At 35.9% G+C, this 12,918-nt stretch overlaps 1 protein-coding gene across 1 annotated transcript in view; it reads left to right on the top strand.

The window, feature by feature from the left end:
* The window catches only part of SBF2 (SET binding factor 2), a 192,054-nt gene that overhangs the window by 132,327 nt on the left and 46,809 nt on the right, over positions 1 to 12,918 (top strand). The window lies entirely within an intron of this gene.

The raw sequence follows: 12,918 nt of genomic DNA, 5'->3' as shown, positions 1-12,918 counted from the left end.
TCCCAGTAGATGATCAGTCTGGGACAGTGACCTGGCAGTTCTGATGCCAATTAATCTTTATTTAGTGTCAGTATCATTATGCAACCTACCTTGAGAAACTGGTTGGTAACTGCTTTTGATTGATAAGTAATGGTGTTATACTGCACCGTTGGAGTTATTGTGACAGTCCAGCTAGATGTTAATGATATAATAACCTCAAAATATATAGCCACTCAGCACGTGAGGCATTTACACATAAGCTTAAATAAAAATAAAATGTAGAGATTGCTTTTCTCACTGAATACAAATGAAGGATATATTGAGCTGTACTTTTCAGGAAAAATGAGCTGAAAAATTAAACTGTGCTTTTTAAATCAAACTAAATATGAAGGTTGAAAAAAAAAATCTGTAGTAGGATTGGATTCTGTGAGGTACTTGTTGTTGTTGAGTTTTTTGGTTTTTTTTTTTTTTTGAACTTTCCTAGTCAAAACACAGAAAAATTGGTCAATCCCAGTAGCAACTTTGACCAAGTCATATGCAGAGGAGGGATTTTCTCAGTTTCTATTTGAGTTTTCTTGAAAAAGTTTTAGTTAAGTGAATTTTAAGGCTACTTTCTAGAGAGAGTTCACAGAAAATATATATATATATATCAGAATATATATATATATATATATATATATATATTCTCTTGTATAAGCCAGCATGGTCAGACACTAAATGTTTGAATACTAAAAAACCACCTTTCTATATCCTCTTTAATTGCCTGCATCTTTTTCTGTTCTCTCTCTCTTAAGTCCTTGAGTATCAGGATCATGTTTTTTGTACCATTTGTTGCCACTGTACCTAGTACAGTGAAAGACCTAATGAGCTTATATGTAGGTTTTCGGGTTCCCTGTGTTCTTGCTACTGCATCAATAGTATATTGTGAAAAAAGATGGATTTTATTTATATCTCCTGCTTTCAGTACTTGTAATGAAAATGGCCAAGACGGTCTACATAGCTCTCTATCTTGAGAGGTACAAGAGGGTTTTTAGGTGTTGCAACAGATTTTTGTTAGGTTCCCTTATGTGCATTTTGTATTACTGCATTGAGTAATATTCCAAATCAAGTTTGATCAGATAAATAAGTTTTTTTAAAAAGCACTTAAAAGATGCTCTATTTTGCATGGAGTATCCTGGATGTTGAAATAAGCTCGAGGAAGTTTTTAATTTCGTAAAGAAGGAGAGTGAAAAACATACACTATTTTAAAATAATTTCTTCTAGACAGTATTTTTTTCAGTAGGAGTACTGAGATCTCGCACATTCTCCCACAGAACATTCACTGACATCTTTGATCTAATGAAACAGTCCCATAGTTAGTGTTTGCGTCCTGTCTGACCTGTCCCATACTCAGGAAATTGAGAGTCCCTCGATGTCAGATTTTCTTAATGTTCCAGACCTGACTTAAAAAACAAAGTAACCTGACTGTCACTTGCAAAAGCCAGCTGTTAATGCATAATAGAAAAAGAATTTTGTTTTTCCCAGAGCTAATCCTCAGGTTAAGTGATGGTCCCCTTTGGTATGTCCCATAAGATACAATTGTTTGGCCAAGTATTTATTTTGGTACAATACTTAGTTATTCTTAATAAACACACTAGTACGTTGTTCTGCACATAAAATCAGTAGACAGACTTTGCAGAGATTCATTAAAATTAGGATTAACAAATAAGGCTCTGTTTTGAATTTGAGTGAAACATTTAGCTTCTTAGATTTTAGAAATTGTATCCTAGATGATAATGAGTGTGTTCTACCTGCCATGATTCTTTATAGGAAGAAGGATCTGTGTCAATATTCCCAAGGTATGGAAAACGGACGGTCTTTTTCCACCTCCTTAAAATCTGTCTCGCATAGAGTTTCCCTTGCAGAAATTTTAGCTAGAATGATAAAAGTTTATTGCTTATCACAACATATTGCTGTCTCTCGGGTAAATTCAGAGGAATGTAAAAACTACAAATCAAGGTCATAAGATATTTGCTTTTATTAAAATACATTCTGAAAAAAAAAATGCATGTTTGCATTATCAAGCCTTTCTACTGAATCGCATGTCAGTTTTATTTAGTTACCACGTGCAGTGTGGATTTGTTCCTCTCCCTCTTCAAGTTGCATGCTGTCTCTGGGTAGGCGAAGTTCAGGCCATTTGTAGGCAATACTGTCACCCGTGGAGATAAATGCAGAACTCCAACTTCGACTGTGACTCTTTCTTTCCATGTTTTCCAAAAATCCTCTAGAACTTTTGGGGAGCGCACACTTGTTTTTACTGATGTTTCTTCTGTCAGCATATCATGTTAAATGGCGAGTGTTTTGAATACAGTTTGACCTGGTCTTGTTCAGCTTGCAGAGTGTTCTTGGTAGCTGGGAATAGACAACAGGAGCTGTGACCTGAACTGACAGGACTGTGATTGCATGTGCAGTGAGCACTACTGCAGCCAGCGGTTTCCACATCAGGTTAGCAGTGAGAAAAATGGTCATAAATGTAAGAATGTGGTGGAGTTAATCAGATGAAGATGTACTTTGCCCCATGTATTTGCTATACACAAAATCGTTGTGGGATTTCTTGTTACAATAATTTATTACTAATGTCATTCCTGTGGGTGAAAATTAAATAGCAAAAAAAAAAAAAAAAAAAAAAAAAAATCTAATACATCATCACAGTTTCTTTGTTTAGGAAGTATTGTGCAAATGAAAAGTTAAGTTTGAGGGAATGCATTCCGTTTAGTTACCTAATACAAAAGCCTAACAAAACACCAATGAAATAATTATCGCTTCGTCCTAAATAGTTTTACTGAACTTTTACTGAATATAGGCATACCTGTCTTTGGCACCTAGTATTTTGCACCTTATTGCAAGACGTGGAAGTGAGAAAAATACGTTTGAGATAAATCCAGCAGATTAAGCCAGGAAAATGAATATTCAAAATGAGTAGAAAGAGAATCATATTCTAGTGCAGATGTTTACCAGTTTCTAGAATGACCTTATCATGGAATTGGCCAAAACTCTAGCTTGAGGTATTTTTAAATGCACTTGGGAAAGAAAGTATAAAATATATCAGAAGGGACAAGCTTTTTTTTGGTCTTCTATGATCTGTTTCCTAATTTTTTGCTGTGTAAAGATGAATCCAGGGTGTTACATCTAAATGAACCATAAAGAATCCCCCACCATGTATATCTAACAGGTATCGGAGACCTCCGCAGGTTCTAGAACTGCAGTGGTTGAGGTCTAGTGAGCAGTCTGGCAGGAAGCTTGGTAGGACGGTGACTTCAGGAAGGGCTCTAGCTCACAGCCAGCAGGGTTAAAATCATAGGCAGGAAGTCGGTGCTGGTCACATATTTGTGGCCTGGATAAATACTTGAATTTTCTACAGAAAGTAGACACAAAGCTTTTTAAAAATTCAGAATATTGGACATGAGCTGTTAGCAAAAAGTGACTCATCAGTGACAGTGGACTTCTTGGTGTGTACTGTTAATGTCACAAAAACAAACACATCTTTTGCTTCTGAGTTAGAAAAGGTTTTAGTTTACCATTAGCAATGCTTTTGGAATTTTGTTTAAAATTGAACAATATAAATAAAATGTATTTATACATGAAGATAAAAGTATTTTTCCATGTTGTTTGATGCAGATGGCCCATGCTTACTTGGTATGGAGTCATTTTTGGAGTATAGGGTTGTATAAATTAGAACTGTAGTATTCTTTGGTACTGTAGAAAAGTAGTCTTCCACTCAGAAGAAAAGGGCAAACTGAAAGGATACTATTTCCTTAAGTTTCAGTTTATTAACTCAGGAAACATTCATTTCTAGCATACCTCAACCATTACAGATACTCAATATCAAGATTATAATACAGGAAGAAATTTCTCTTTTTCACGGAATTTTTCAAAAGATTTTATTCTTAAATGGTAATAATCATCTGTGCTCCCCTAACCTTCTAGGTCACAAAAGATTACTTTGTCACATTATTAAGTAGGTATAAATCCACTTGTAAATTAGCATTATTCAGAAGTGATTGTTCCAGCCACCTGTGTGTGATTAAAAGAAATTACATAATAAAAAGACATGTTCTGAGAGACCAGTTTGTTCTGTGTAGAAATTTTTAGTGGACTTCATATTTTATAGGACAACATGTTTATAGAACAACATGAACGTGTTTTTAAATTGCAGCAACCAGAATTACTGTTTTTCGTAATCAGAAGTCTCACCTCGAGTTTTGAATTTATATGGCTTAATTTAAATGGCTTGAATTACAGCACTTAAATCAGTGATCTATTTTGAGTAAAACTAACCATATTGCAGTCAATCATCTTATAGACTGGTTATATTGCATTAAAATTGACACTTACCATTTCGCATAACGCAATGAACTGCCTTGAAGACTAATTTATAGTTTTTATGTATCTTCATTACATAATTCTTTGGAGAGGTGACAGGAAGGATGGAAATTTTCTTTAAGCTTGTAAGATACTTAATTTTGAATGCGATCTTAGTTGCATCTTTATGTTATTTGTATTTTGTAAGTTGCAATATTGGAGAAATATTTTGCAGACTAGGACAGTATTGGGAGAAATAGTCTGCAGATGAGGACACAGTGAAAACCCTCTAGCCCCTTTAGCCCTTGACTAGATGCACATATGTCTGCCTACTTCTTTATGCAGGCCTGTCAGTATGTTTTTCAACATGGATAAGAAAACAATAACTTTTAGCAATGGAATTACATAAAATAGAGGAAGTTGTTTTATTAAGTCCTAGTTTGCCGGCAACTGGTAACTTCGTATGAAACTTTTGAATAGGGTGGTAGCAAATACTTTATTCAGCTCATCTTAGGAGTTACACTGGTGGAGTGTTCGAGCAGTGGGATTTTTGGGTTAGTGATTTTTTTTAATAATCTCTCTCAGGTGACCACAATTCAAATCTAAGACCAAAATTCAAGTCTAAGAAAAAAATGTGAGGTTAATAATTAAATATGAAACTTGAAGCATTCCATGTTAAGACACTAGTATAAGTAACTGTAATATTTTCCTTCATGAAATAAAAATGCTTCTCTGTGAAGAATAATACTAAAATGAAATGACTTTGTGAGCATACTTTCCTAGTTGAACTGAACTGAAGTCAAAGAATTGTGGTGCACATGCTATGGAAGAAACTGTCCACACTGAAATACCTGGATAAATGATCTCTTTGTTCCACAGCCTGTTAGGTATGGGAAGGTTTCCTGGCTGCACAGCCTTTCTGTGAAGACTAAAGAGCCAATAATAGAGAAAATCCAAGTAGTTCATCATATTATAAATAGTGTCTCCAAATCCTTTTTCAATAGAGACCTAATTCCAGGTTAACTGTGTAACAGGAGCATCATAATTTGAAATGGTCTGTCTTCCGTAGCTTCTGTAGCTGCAAAGTCACAGCGAGCTACATGATGAACTGTGACTTGAAAACTTTCCATGTTGAGTGAAAAATTTATTCCATTTTCATGTCTTTATCAGGCAAAGTTTACAGTGATTTTATTTAGCTGGATTACAGGTATTTTATTTAGTGGAATATTTGCACAATTCTGTTATGAAAAACAATGAAAACTTGATACTAACAGTAGTTTACCCCATAACTGCATATTGCAAGTTATTTGCGATGTTGTAACTTGCAGGAGCCTTCTGTAAGGACCAGAACTGCTGGTGTGCTTTTCTGCCAAAGAACACAAAGATGGTTCCTCTCCTCAAGAGCTTACACTGCAAACCAAGAAGAAATACATGAAGTTTGAGGCATTGCAGGGAAACGGTAGCAGTTCATTCACATCATTGTTGTTCATGGTTCTGCCTACACGTGGCTTTTTTTTTCCGTAGGCAATAGGGTCGTGTTACTTTGCAGAGACTTGTGAATATGAGCAAGGTCTTTGAAGAAAACGTAAAGGTGATGCTCAAAGTTTTGTCAATATTTCTAGATACTGCCAGATGATTTTTTAAAAAAATCCATTTAAAATTCCCTTCATATAAAGATTACAGAAATTATTTCAGAGAAATTAAGTTGAAACAAGAATCTGGATTCATCCATAGCTCCTAAGCATGACTGAGTCAGTTAGTCACAGTTGCAAGTCAGGCGCCAAAATTTTGTGACCAAAATGCCAAACCTTTGATAGTGTTTGTAATGCACTTTGGTTTTGAATGAATACACAATACATGTCTGTAGAATAGATTTAATGTCTTATTTAGCAGGTAAAATGTATTTCACCTTTTAATCTATCTTTATATTTTTAAAAAAGGAAGCAGTCAAAGTATAAAGAAAGTATAATGTGAATATTCTCATAAATTTGTGGGAGAATAGAGTACTACTAGACTACAGTATTTAAAAAAAATGCAGTGGTCTAGAAGAAATTTTGGGAATGAAATCATATAATAAATTTGCTCTGTGGAAGATGTTCTGTTGCAGAATCATGCTTTCCCAGAATGATAACATCATGAGAAACTTCGAAGGGTACTTTTGTAGTTGCAGTTTCAGGCCTTAGTGGTTTGTGGGAAGGAAGTGTTTGGTCATAGGAGAAAAAAAAAAAAAAAAAAAAAAAGAGTCAGAAGAACTCCCCAAACCTATTAAAATAAGAATCAAGGATAAATAATGCAATAAATGTTTAGTTCTGCAACTCAGAAATGGATCTGGTATCTCCTAGAATAAATAGAAAGCTTTCCACTTTATTTCCACAAGCATTGGATTACATAATTTGTGACTTTGTTCCTGATTCCACTTAAACTCCTTTTCTACCAGTGATACAAAACTCTCGCTCAACCATAACAATTTTAATTTAGTTACAGTCCATCTCTTTACATTGCTGTTATTTCCAGGAAGGATTATAGTGTATATAAATATTGCTTCACTTAGTATTTTCACCATAAAAGAATTTTCTGGTGGTTAAATAAAACCTCGGGTAAACCTTCTGAACTTAAAGTGAAGGAGCATAAATCTGAAGGAACTGAACATACTTTTTCCAGATCTGAAAATTCAGCATCCCCTCCTGATCACTACCTCCTTTTTGCACTTGAATGGAATTTAAGTCTCTATCTACAAATCCAAATCACTTTCATTGAAGCATCGTTATTTGTTGTGATTTCAAGAAGAATCTTGTTTTTTTATTTCCAGAAGCAAATACATACAGAGGGTAATACATTGAGAGAGAAATTACTAGTATATTTGCATACATTGCATGCTTCTATGTTATTTTCATCCGCTGCCATTCTGGGTATCTCAACAGTTTAAACTGGATGTAGCCAAAGCATTTGAGTATTTTAGATTTTTTTCCCACCTTACGTTTTCTCCTTTGCTCTTATTGTTCTCGCTGTGACTAAAGCCCACAGGTGAATTTCATATCTCTTACTCTTGTTTGTATCTGCATCCCCACATCTTACCCACTTTCTGCTTCCCTATCCTCAAGAATCATCCCTAAGATGCAGTTCTTGTTGTGATCCTCTTCATTGCTTCCTCTGATTCATTATTGATTTTCTGAACCCCTGAATACAGCTTTGTCTCTTTCTAGTTGGTTCAAAATGTTGTTGCCAAGAAGAAAAAAAAGATGTATTATTGAAAAGTTGTAGCTTCCGTCTTCTCCGTGCACTGTTCATGCTGCGTATGCATTACATCATAAGGCCATTTTTTTAATGGTGATTTGCAATGTCCTCTGTAATGCACCTGCATCCGGCACCACCAAGATCTATTTCTTTGCCTGTTGCTCCAAGGGCTTCTGTTTCTTCATGTGTCAAATCACTTATGTGATTTTGCCAGTCTTTGCTTATCCCATCTCTCTCACCTACTGACTGATGTAGAGTGTAACTTGTATTGCCAAGGTAAGATCTATTGCTCTTCATTTTATTTTCATTGCTTTCCCACCCATGCCCTGTATTGTACCTCTGTGTTTCGCCTATTTTGTTCCTGCTATTCTAGAGGACTCTTGTTGTAATAGTTTCTTCAGAAAGGTAGCGCTGTATGTTGAGAGAACTTCCAAGGGAGTTCTCCCCTGAGGAGAGAGAATGCTGCCATAGGAGGAAGCAAGTAACTAAAATAAACGCTAGACTCAAGCGATGACAGGAATTAAAAAGAAGTCCTTTATTTCCCTTTCCAGGATTAGATGCTAGATGAGATGGGCCTTAGTTTTCTTGTCAAGTAACCAAAAATTCCAAAAGCCAGTATCTGCATTCAAATGAGGATACAAATACGTGATTTTTCCAGGGTGTGTATGTTTCTGAATGGATATCTGAGCAACAGCTTTGTTGCGGGGATGTCAGGTTTGTGAGCACAGTTGAAGCGGGAGCTTTCATTTAGCACCTTGGAATCTAAGGTTAGTAGTCAGATAAGACATTTTTTGTCATAGAAAGCAAACCATCTCATTCCACTTCCACAGAAATCATTTTAGGGAATAGGACAGTCATAAAACATTTTGTTATTTCGGTGTATTCTGGCTGTCGTAATTAAATATTAAATCAGTTCAAAGTGATATAACAAAGGCCTTTATCCAGAAATCTTTACTTCTGAAAAACTACTTACAAAAAGAAAAGCCTCTTTAGCAAAAGGATTTGGGATTTCCCAAAACTAACAATAAGTGCAGTCACACGCTTGCTGCTGATTTAGTGAATAGTGACACCTGATGTCAAAGGAATAATATAAAATCTAAATATATTTTCAGAATAGCTGTGTCAGAATTTCAGGAGCCCTCAAAAGGGATTTAGCAGCCCAAACTGAGGATTTGTGAAGTTTGTAATTTAACAAAGGGAATTAAAGTTTGTTAAATAGAGTCATGGTAATCTGTGTTATAAAATCAGATTTTGGGTTTTTTTTTTTTTTTTAAACTTTTGTAGGTTGAGGAAGGAAGTCCAAGTATTTCTTATCAGTTTTTCAAATTTAAGCCGTAGAATAGTCAAATTGTGGCACAAAAATGTCTTACCCCTTTTTTGCGCATTCTGAACATCCTTCATACTACATGATTTTAGTTTACTTAATGTATCCAGTGTATACCAGGTCTACGCAAATCTCTTTGTAGTCTTTTTTAGAAAAAGGACGAGTGAGTTATTGTGCACTGTTTATGATTAGTGTACTTTCGTGTGGTGTGTAGATCTGTCTGCCTTAATACCTCTATATATTATCTCAGGGAGATTCCGCAATTCATAGCGTAATATTTATATTATGTAGTAATAGTAAGTTATACATTTTATACATTATCTTTAAGAATACCGGATTAAAGAGAATTGTACTTAGATGTTAATCGCTTCTACCAGAAAATGTATACAATAAATAAAGCTCCAGCCAGATTTACATCCCAATTTTGCAAGATTCTAGAATTCTATTGCCCTCTGCTGGCTCAGTGGACCTCTCGGTGATTTGGTTGTGCTGATCAGAAGCAAAGTGACCACCCTTTTGTTTTTCCATGTTGAAATAATGGTAGATAAGCATTGTAAGGAATCACTCCATCACTCATATTTTGAAGCATTTAAGAATAAATAATCCTGACTCCAGTATTGTTTGAAAGATTTCTGTAGGTAGAGGTTGCAAATTGTTTTCTTTGTTTTTGCTGTTTTTTGAGGTGAGAGAAACTTCATTTAGTATTTTGTACTAAAAAAAAAACTATAAATTCATGAGGTGAACTAAAAAATTAGTTGGAGTGGCACCAGCTGCCACTGCCAAGTGGAAACATCATAATTATTACTCATTCTTTAATGACTTTTCCTCACGTTTGTGTGTATCATAGGTGTGGGTGTAATTATAGACCAAATGGGAAGACCATTTATTGAATGAACTGATGCTATGCATGCAGCACCCAGTCACGCTTGAAAGCGTGTTCGTATACATGTGTATGTGCTTTGGTGTCTTGGTGCTTTGATCAGTAGCCGAAAGCAAAGAGTGTGATGCAGCTCTGTGTTCTAGTTAATACAGAGATGAGCCTTGCTCCTGCAGCGGGACAGTCTGTGTGGTTGGACCCCATTTGAGCTCTTGCTGAACCTACCAGGCGTCGGTGCTGGCACAGCAGAGATGTGATGCGGAGCCGAGTTGCAGAGCAGCATGCTGTGCAGGAGCCCGATACCTCCCTCTGAGGAATTGCAGTGTGTTGCCTACTGCAAGCGGTGCCTTTTTGGGATGTGAAATGACTGTGAACTGATGGAATATCTAGAACAGCTCCAAGGTGGGAGGTAGCCCATGTCAGTGTGTCGTGGGTGATACATAGACTTTGAGAGCTACTAGAGAACAAATGCTTTGATTGCCTATGAGGTGCAGAGATGGACAGACTTAATTTCACAGGTGTTGTAAGAGCTTCCTTGCAGAAATGTTTCTTGCCTTCTTGCCTTCTTGCCTTCTTGCCTTCTTCATAAAATTGCTTTCATCTTTAAGCTTGTTTGGTGTTATGAATAATTCCTCTAAAGGAAAGATTATTCCTGAATTTAGCAGAGCTGCATATAGAAAGCTGCACCTCTACCTAGTATTTTCAGCACTTAACAGGACTTAATTATTTTGGTATGAGTAATGACTGCTTCATAGCTAATTTAACAGGGGGTTGGAATTCTAGATTTTTTTTTAAGTGCTATTAGTCCATTGAGAGAACTCCGTCTACTTTTCTGGAGAAGCTAGCTCATGTTGTGAGGATTATTACAATTTACACCTCAATGTTTGCTTAGGTCAGCATCAAGACAGCTTAAGGTTAGCATCAAGACAGAAAAGACAGCTTTAGTCCTTTTTAAAGGACTTTATCAGTTCAGAACTATTTTTATGATTTTCATCTGGGGTCTTTTTTAAGCTGTCAGCCCTTAAATCCTCCCCTATAAGTAGGAAATTCTTCTGCTGCCTCCTACGTTCATCCTGTCTGGCAGAGATGAATTACTGGGTAGGGGAACGTATCGTAAGTATCTGTTATAGTTTAGTTAGTTACAGTGTACAGTTAGGTGAATATTCATTTTATCTATGTAGTGCTGCTCGGTACTGAACTTGTTGCACTTAAATCTCAGGAATATTGTGCAGATTCTGCAGTAAGCTTTGGGGCTTTGGATACATTAAATTAGTAGCTGGCTAAGTAAGAGAGGCTAAGTGTTCCCTGCGTGGGGAATAGGAACGCTGCAGGTTTTCTGGAATGACCGTATTGGTACCAAATGTTTTGGTCCCAGGATTTTGCCTGCTTACAAGCAGCAACTCTTCCGAAGTTGGTATTGAGTGTCGGTCTTTAACTAAAGCAAAGTGAGAATCCAAAGTGATTTTGTCCAAGATGATAATTGGCAAAGATTAGTTTGAAACCAAGAGTCCTGACTTCCATTCCTTCCTCTGGCCACTGTGGGGCTTTGCCATTTGCTTCAACACATGTAGCAAAAGCCAGTATTCATAAAGATAATGTTTCTAATACTTGAGCTTCTTCATGCATTTATTTTCATTCTTTTGTAAGCGAACAATTTTTACTTTGCCTAGGAATTGTTTTTAGTGATGAGTTGTGCCAATATATCTGAACAAGTATCTCAATCTTTTAAATATTATTTCATATACAGCTGTTAATGGTTTTAAATTCTGAATACAACAAGACCATCTAAATGTTCCCTTATATTTCTGTCCATGTGAAAATCATTTGTTTCATTTTTATTTCTGAAACACTATTGCTACACACTTAAGGGTGAGAGTTAAAATGTTCTTTTGAGTTTGTGCCAAAATCACCCCTCTTAACGTAGTTTACACATTACCTGATTTGGGCTGAGGCATCAAAGGCAGCTGGTCAGGATGACAATCAAATAACTTCCTTGTATGCCATTCACTAGGCAAATTGGTATGACTTAACTATACCAATAGACTTTTGCCTTTTTTTCTTTTCTCTTTTTTTTTTCTTTTTTTAATCAGTACTGCACTGTGACTGGGAATTACTGACAGTAAAATATATATAGAAAAAATAAACACAAAATTGTGGTACTGCTTAACTGTGGCTCTCAAAATGTGTTGTATTTATGTTCTGTGGTTTACCTGACATTCCTATGCCTCTGTAACACAAGCTCTATGCATCTGGATTTTGAGTTAAGCAAATTGAGTTGGGCCCATTGCATTCTCTGGGACCTGTTGTAATTACCACAGCTTGAACAAAATAATCCATTTCAGCAGTGGAAGATCTGTATGCACAGATGATTTTGAACAAAAAATAAGGCAGGTAACTACTCGGTTTGTTTTAGAAAATACTGCTGCTTATTGTTCTATTTTAACATTTTCTCATTTTGACAGTAAGATGACTCAATTTCATGTACATTAGTGGGCCTGCTAATTAAAAGACATAGGCAAGAATTAGACTGTAGACTGTATTCTCTATGTTTATGATTTTTTAAAGAAATGCTCAGCAGCCAATAAAAAAGATTAGTAGGAGGCTATTTGAGCTGTCCTGCTCCTAGCTAGGTCTAGGGTGGGAGCAATTACTGAGTGATCAGTTATAATTTCCTGTGAACTACCATTCACTGAATCTCAGCTGGAACTTGGGAGGCTGTTGCACAAACCAGTCACCAAGTCGATTTCTGTCTCAGTAAGCAAGTGCACATTGCTTGTAATTTGCATATAGCACACCTTCAGATTTCCTAGCAGGTTACCAAGATGTTTTGGTAAAATTCTTCATGATTAAATAAAGATGATGTTTCTCGCATTTCGATAGTTAATCTCAAAATCTCTAGGAGGTGCTACAGTCTGGTAAATTTTAGCTGCATGTCACAGATCATTTCCTCAAACATACCATTTCAAAGGAGCTTTTCTTTGATAGGGAGTGAATACATGGCACATGATCAGAACTTTCAGTTCAGGGTGTACTTGGAAAAACATAGTGTAGAAAACAAAGTTTTTCAAAAATTTGCAAAACCAGAAATGTATAAACCAGACCTTCAAATTTTGAGTTAGAATTTTCTAGCCTTCCATTTGAAAGTGCTTCGAGACTAGGAAAG

The sequence above is a fragment of the Nothoprocta perdicaria genome, unplaced genomic scaffold (genome assembly GCF_003342845.1).
Source record: "Nothoprocta perdicaria isolate Ctin4 unplaced genomic scaffold, notPer1 scaffold_15, whole genome shotgun sequence".
In the NCBI taxonomy this organism is placed as follows: Eukaryota; Metazoa; Chordata; class Aves; order Tinamiformes; family Tinamidae; genus Nothoprocta; species Nothoprocta perdicaria.
Note: the sequence above shows the minus strand (reverse complement) of the source record. Positions and strands in the feature narration are given on the sequence as shown.